Source organism: Drosophila bipectinata, chromosome XL (assembly GCF_030179905.1).
Source record: "Drosophila bipectinata strain 14024-0381.07 chromosome XL, DbipHiC1v2, whole genome shotgun sequence".
NCBI lineage: Eukaryota > Metazoa > Arthropoda > Insecta > Diptera > Drosophilidae > Drosophila > Drosophila bipectinata.
Window position 1 is genome coordinate 24,056,657 of NC_091734.1, and position 7,999 is coordinate 24,064,655.

A 7,999-nucleotide genomic window follows, 5' to 3' on the forward strand; every position below is an offset into this window, starting at 1 on the left:
AATTTTCCTCTTAAGTAGATGGAAATTAAAAAAAAAGGGCAAAAGTCTGATTTTGCCAACTACAGTGGCATCTCTAAATTTTCAACAATTCCAAAGTTATTTAAAAACAAGAAAGGAAAGCTAACTTCGGGCGGAGCCGAAGTTGATATACCCTCGCAGAATATTTTACAAATTATAATTCCAAAATCAAGCACATGATGCCTTCTTAATACTAATACTCTTTTGAACTAGACATATCTCCCTTTTCAGCGTCTTGTATAAGCTAAACGGTCATAAAAGTTACGGTTGAGTTTACAACCCTTTACTTTTTAGATAACTCTCAAATTTTTATTTAAAGAAATCTTTGGGATTATCCCATTAAAACCTAGTAAACAGGTAATATCAGGTAACCCGTAAATTGGGAATTTAATGAACACGTGCAAGGGACAAAAATTGTGCCAAAGACTATAATTGCGCAACCGGTAACGCAGGTATGAGTGCAATGTGCGAAGTGACTTTGTAACTGTATATATAATAACAGGTAATACCTTATTTCTGATTGATAGAACCCAAAAATTACCACCAAATATTAAAACCAAAATTATTGACTATACCTATATTGCAAAAACAGGTATGTCAGGTACATAAAAAAACGTGGATTTTTATTGCCTTTTTTAAAAGAGGTCAAAATAGGGAACAATAAAGGGGTCAAGGGATAATACTTTTTTGTTTGGGATGTTACCTAAATTGGCTATATATTCAGAACAAAATTAATCGAGTGACGACGTTACTCTGTCAGAAAGTATTTTTACAAGTGCAAAAATTTGAACAGTGCGGAAGTATTCTTTTACCAGTGCAAAATTTAAATAGTGCGGAAGTATTTTTTTACCAGTGCAAAATTTAACGCGAGAAATCAAAGTGTGTTTTTTACTCGTTATATAAAATTATAAATTAAGAGTACGTTAATAGCGTGCTAAAGATTGTTTTGAAAAACAAACCTTGGTAAGTTTATTTTTCTAAAAACTCCTTAACTTTCCAAATATCGTAAAGTCCAATAATCCCTGAGGACGAAATTCCACGTAAGGTGATTTTTATATAAATTTCGTAATTAGCACTATATAAGAATGCCTCGCGTGTCACGTTTGTCCCAGGAGCAACGCCGGCAAGCTGCTTTAAGCCGCAGCAGAGCCCGCTATGAACGAAATGCTTCCCAATACGAACTCGGAACTCTCAACTTATCGCCAATGTCCGCGACAATAATCCAAACTTCCGGGAGGAAAGTCGTGCTCAGGATTCCACTGCACGCGCGCAGCGAAGAAGAAGCGAAAGGGTTCGGAACCTTGAACGGATTCGGGACGCACAAGCGCATTCAACTCGTCGGGAGAACTCTGAGGAGCGACGACGAGAGCAGTTGCGAAACTCTGCTGAGCACTCTATTCGGAGGACTGTTCCGGAACTTCGAATTGCTGAACGCATTCGGGACATGGATGCACACGCGATCCGTCGAGAGGACCCCGAGGAGCGACGACGAGAGCAGTTGCGAAACACTGCTGAGCACTCTACTCGGAGGACTATTCCGGAACTTCGAATTCCGGAACGCATTCGGGACATGGATGCACACGCGATCCGTCGAGAGGACCCCGAGGAGCGACGACGAGAGCAGTTGCGAAACACTGCTGAGCACTCTACTCGGAGGACTATTCCGGAGTTTCGAATTCCGGAACGCATTCGGGACATGGATGCACACGCGATCCGTCGAGAGGACCCCGAGGAGTGACGACGAGAGCAGTTGCGAAACACAGCTGAACACTCTACTCGGAGGACTATTCCGGAGTTTCGAATTCCGGAACGCATTCGGGACATGGATGCACGCGCGATCCGTCGAGAGGACCCCGAGGAGAGGCGACGAGAGCAGGTGCGAAATACTGCTGAGCATGCCTCCCGGAGGACAAATCCGGAATTTCGAATTTCAGAGCGGATTCGGGACGCCGCAGCGCGAGCTGCTCATCGCGAGGACTTAGAGTAACGAGCCAGAGAACAGGAAAGGAATACTGAAGATCATCGACAGCGACGAAGGGATTCTGAGGACAGACAGCGAGAACGAGAGAGGGACGCCAACAACCGGAGAGCAACCAGGAGAAATCCCATCGCAAGAACACAGGAGCAACGGATAAACACATCACAACGCCGGGAAACACGACAACAGCGGAGGATTCGGGAAGAACAAATTCGGCAAATGGCAGAGGATCGATTAATAAACTTCAGGATGGATCCCCAAAATCGACTGGATGCCTCCCAAAGGCAGTCGCAACGCAATATGGACGCAAGAGCTCAACTTTCGGAGGACGAACTGGATCAGGAACGAGAACAACAGCGAAATAGGATTCGAGCAACAGCAAGGGATCTTTATCACAGGAACATAAAGGAAGGACCAACGGAAATTTGTATTTGCTGTGGAGGAACATGGTTCCGTTCGCAGGTAAGTGGATTATACATCCTGGCTATCTCCTCTAAATTTCCCCTCCTAAACGTTGGCAACGCTTTTTATTTGTCACGAAAATTTCCTAGTCCGTCCGGTAAATATAACTTTTGCCATACTTGTCGTCGTGCCATCTCTCTTGGCAAACTCCCGTCACTCTGCCTTTCTAATGGGTTCGACTTCCCAGAAATTCCTGAGTGCTTGAATGGACTCACCTGCCTCGAAGAACGCCTTATCTCACCGAGAATTCCTTTTTCACCGAGTGATATATATTTGGAGGCGAATTAATTTTTTTTTTAATTTTAATCCAAGCATAGCTCGGCTCTGCTTTTTCCTCATATTTTTTTTTCTCGGCTTGCCCCTAATACTATAGATATTGATATCTCGACTCACATCAAAGCCATAACAAAAGCCGATATAAAGGTGGAAGGAAGAACTGAATAAATACATAATTATATAAAGCACACGTCTTATTTTAAGATTCGTGTGCTCACGCTGATGTTCAAGACGATTTGTTTACACAGAGAACATTTTAATCCAGGAAAATCCGTAAGAATATTGTAAGAAAAAAGTAGAAAAATTAGTGGGTGTGAAATTGACCAGCTATCATCCTCATCTTTTTAAACAAATTCAAAAAACTTATCTCGTCACTAACCCGTAACTATCAGATTACTAGAGGGCTACGTAGCAAACTCCCTAAGCTTTATTTTATAAGTTCTCTCTTTGCATCCCACATTATAGCCTTTACAGAAAAGTTTCTTATTGAAACCAGAGATCTTTAGCTCCGAAGTTTGGTGACTTAGACTTTATTTGTCCGGTAAATCTTTCTGTCCGGTAAATCTTTATAATCTTAACCGGTTCATATATATCTCTCTCGTCCTTCGTTCTGGTCCTATTTAATCCGTTTTTATGTGTGCTTTTATCTTATGTCTGATTGTGACCAGCTTGTAGATCTAGGTTACTTTAATATTCTAGAACTTTAGTGGTCTAATGTCAATAACTTACCATCTTTATCACTTTTCACGCATCACGTCTGTTTCACATGACCCTAGGCCAAATTAAACATATTAGAATTTACTGAGGTCGTCTATTGGACCTTTGTTTTGCGCCTAATTCTGATGGTTCTTCTCTTTCCACTGATTTGCCCCTTTCAGCCTCAGAGGATCCATATCACACCACACTTGAGGTTTCAATTGAAACTATTTCTGACATCGGTCAGAAAATAGCTTGCGTGACAAATAAGATACGTTTTTTCCGTAAAGCTGATTTCCAGTATATAATACTGTGCCAGGGCGCTGTGCAAACCTCTACATAGACTTTTCAACTTACCTTTCGAAACCTTGAATTTTCCTCTTAAGTAGATGGAAATTAAAAAAAAAAAGGGCAAAAGTCTGATTTTGCCAACTACAGTGGCATCTCTAAATTTTCAACAATTCCAAAGTTATTTAAAAACAAGAAAGGAAAGCTAACTTCGGGCGGAGCCGAAGTTGATATACCCTTGCAGAATATTTTACAAATTATAATTCCAAAATCAAGCACATGATGCCTTCTTAATACTAATACTCTTTTGAACTAGACATATCTCCCTTTTCAGCGTCTTGTATAAGCTAAACGGTCATAAAAGTTACGGTTGAGTTTACAACCCTTTACTTTTTAGATAACTCTCAAATTTTTATTTAAAGAAATCCTTGGGATTATCCCATTAAAACCTAGTAAACAGGTAATATCAGGTAACCCGTAAATTTGGAATTTAATGAACGCGTGCAAGGGACAAAAATTGTGCCAAAGACTATAATTGCGCAACCGGTAACGCAGGTATGAGTGCAATGTGCGAAGCGACTTTGTAACTGTATATATAATAACAGGAAATAAGGTATTTCTGATTGATAGAACCCAAAATTACCACCAAATATTAAAACCAAAATTAATGACTATACCTAAATTGCTAAAACAGGTAGGCCAGGTACATAAAAAACGTGGATTTTTATTGCCTTTTTTTAAAAGAGGTCAAAATAGGGAACAATAAAGGGGTCAAGGGATAATACTTTTTTGTTTGGAATGTTACCTAAATTGGCTATATATTCAGAAATCCTAAAATACTTAGATCAGTCAATGAACAAAATTTATCGAGTGACGACGTTACTCTGTCAGAAAGTATTTTTACAAGTGCAAAAATTTTAACAGTGCGGAAGTATTCTTTTACCAGTGCAAAATTTAAATAGTGCGGAAGTATTTTTTTACCAGTGCAAAATTTAACGCGAGAAATCAAAGTGTGTTTTTTACTCGTGATATAAAATTATAAATTAAGAGTACGTTAATAGCGTGCTAAAGATTAAAAAGACAAACCTTGGTAAGTTTATTTTTCTAAAAACTCCTTAACTTTCCAAATATCGTAAAGTCCCTGAGGACGAAATTCCACGTAAGGTGATTTTTATATAAATTTCATAATTTTAATTTTTTATACAGCACTATAAAAGAATGCCTCGCGTGTCACGTTTGTCCCAGGAGCAACGTCGGCAAGCTGCTATAAGCCGCAGCAGAGCCCGCTATGAACGAAATGCATCCCAAATACGAACTCGGAACTCTCAACATATCGCCAATGTCCGCGACAATAATCCAAACTTCCGGGAGGAAAGTCGTGCTCAGGATTCCACTGCACGTGCGCAGCGAAGAAGAAAGGGTTCGGAACCTTGAACGGATTCGGGACGCACAAGCGCATTCAACTCGTCGGGAGAACTCTGAGGAGCGACGACGAGAGCAGTTGCGAAACACTGCTGAGAACTCTATTCGGAGGACTGTTCCGGAACTTCGAATTGCTGAACGCATTCGGGACATGGATGCACACGCGATCCGTCGAGAGGACCCCGAGGAGCGACGACGAGAGCAGTTGCGAAACACTGCTGAGCACTCTACTCGGAGGACTATTCCGGAACTTCGAATTCCGGAACGCATTCGGGACATGGATGCACACGCGATCCGTCGAGAGGACCCCGAGGAGCGACGACGAGAGCAGTTGCGAAACACTGCTGAGCACTCTACTCGGAGGACTATTCCGGAGTTTCGAATTCCGGAACGCATTCGGGACATGGATGCACACGCGATCCGTCGAGAGGACCCCAAGGAGTGACGACGAGAGCAGTTGCGAAACACTGCTGAACACTCTACTCGGAGGACTATTCCGGAGTTCCGAATTCCGGAATTTAATGAACACGTGCAAGGGACAAAAATTGTGCCAAAGACTATAATTGCGCAACCGGTAACGCAGGTATGAGTGCAATGTGCGAAGTGACTTTGTAACTGTATATATAATAACAGGTAATACCTTATTTCTGATTGATAGAACCCAAAAATTACCACCAAATATTAAAACCAAAATTATTGACTATACCTATATTGCAAAAACAGGTATGTCAGGTACATAAAAAAACGTGGATTTTTATTGCCTTTTTTAAAAGAGGTCAAAATAGGGAACAATAAAGGGGTCAAGGGATAATACTTTTTTGTTTGGGATGTTACCTAAATTGGCTATATATTCAGAACAAAATTAATCGAGTGACGACGTTACTCTGTCAGAAAGTATTTTTACAAGTGCAAAAATTTTAACAGTGCGGAAGTATTCTTTTACCAGTGCAAAATTTAAATAGTGCGAAAGTATTTTTTTACCAGTGCAAAATTTAACGCGAGAAATCAAAGTGTGTTTTTTACTCGTTATATAAAATTATAAATTAAGAGTACGTTAATAGCGTGCTAAAGATTGTTTTGAAAAACAAACCTTGGTAAGTTTATTTTTCTAAAAACTCCTTAACTTTCCAAATATCGTAAAGTCCAATAATCCCTAAGGACGAAATTCCACGTAAGGTGATTTTTATATAAATTTCGTAATTAGCACTATATAAGAATGCCTCGCGTGTCACGTTTGTCCCAGGAGCAACGCCGGCAAGCTGCTTTAAGCCGCAGCAGAGCCCGCTATGAACGAAATGCTTCCCAATACGAACTCGGAACTCTCAACATATCGCCAATGTCCGCGACAATAATCCAAACTTCCGGGAGGAAAGTCGTGCTCAGGATTCCACTGCACGCGCGCAGCGAAGAAGAAGCGAAAGGGTTCGGAACCTTGAACGGATTCGGGACGCACAAGCGCATTCAACTCGTCGGGAGAACTCTGAGGAGCGACGACGAGAGCAGTTGCGAAACTCTGCTGAGCACTCTATTCGGAGGACTGTTCCGGAACTTCGAATTGCTGAACGCATTCGGGACATGGATGCACACGCGATCCGTCGAGAGGACCCCGAGGAGCGACGACGAGAGCAGTTGCGAAACACTGCTGAGCACTCTACTCGGAGGACTATTCCGGAACTTCGAATTCCGGAACGCATTCGGGACATGGATGCACACGCGATCCGTCGAGAGGACCCCGAGGAGCGACGACGAGAGCAGTTGCGAAACACTGCTGAGCACTCTACTCGGAGGACTATTCCGGAGTTTCGAATTCCGGAACGCATTCGGGACATGGATGCACACGCGATCCGTCGAGAGGACCCCGAGGAGTGACGACGAGAGCAGGTGCGAAATACTTCTGAGCATGCCTCCCGGAGGACAAATCCGGAATTTCGAATTTCAGAGCGGATTCGGGACGCTGCAGCGCGAGCTGCTCATCGCGAGGACTTAGAGGAACGAGCCAGAGAACAGGAAAGGAATACTGAAGATCATCGACAGCGACGAAGGGATTCTGAGGACAGACAGCGAGAACGAGAGAGGGACGCCAACAACCGGAGAGCAACCAGGAGAAATCCCATCGCAAGAACACAGGAGCAACGGATAAACACATCACAACGCCGGGAAACACGACAACAGCGGAGGATTCGCGAAGAACAAATTCGGCAAATGGCAGAGGATCGATTAATAAACTTCAGGATGGATCCCCAAAATCGACTGGATGCCTCCCAAAGGCAGTCGCAACGCAATATGGACGCAAGAGCTCAACTTTCGGAGGACGAACTGGATCAGGAACGAGAACAACAGCGAAATAGGATTCGAGCAACAGCAAGGGATCTTTATCACAGGAACATAAAGGAAGGACCAACGGAAATTTGTATTTGCTGTGGAGGAACATGGTTCCGTTCGCAGGTAAGTGGATTATACATCCTGGCTATCTCCTCTAAATTTCCCCTCCTAAACGTTGGCAACGCTTTTTATTTGTCACGAAAATTTCCTAGTCCGTCCGGTAAATATAACTTTTGCCATACTTGTCGTCGTGCCATCTCTCTTGGCAAACTCCCGTCACTCTGCCTTTCTAATGGGTTCGACTTCCCAGAAATTCCTGAGTGCTTGAATGGACTCACCTGCCTCGAAGAACGCCTTATCTCGCCGAGAATTCCTTTTATGAGGATTATTTCCCTCGGCTATGAAAGGCAATGCGGAATCAGAGGGGCAGTAGTGAACGTTCCAATTTCAGTTCCTGATATTGTGACTGCGCTTCCGCGCTCATTCGACTCTACTCATGTCATCCAAGTCCATTTAAAAAGGAGACTAGAGTACGCT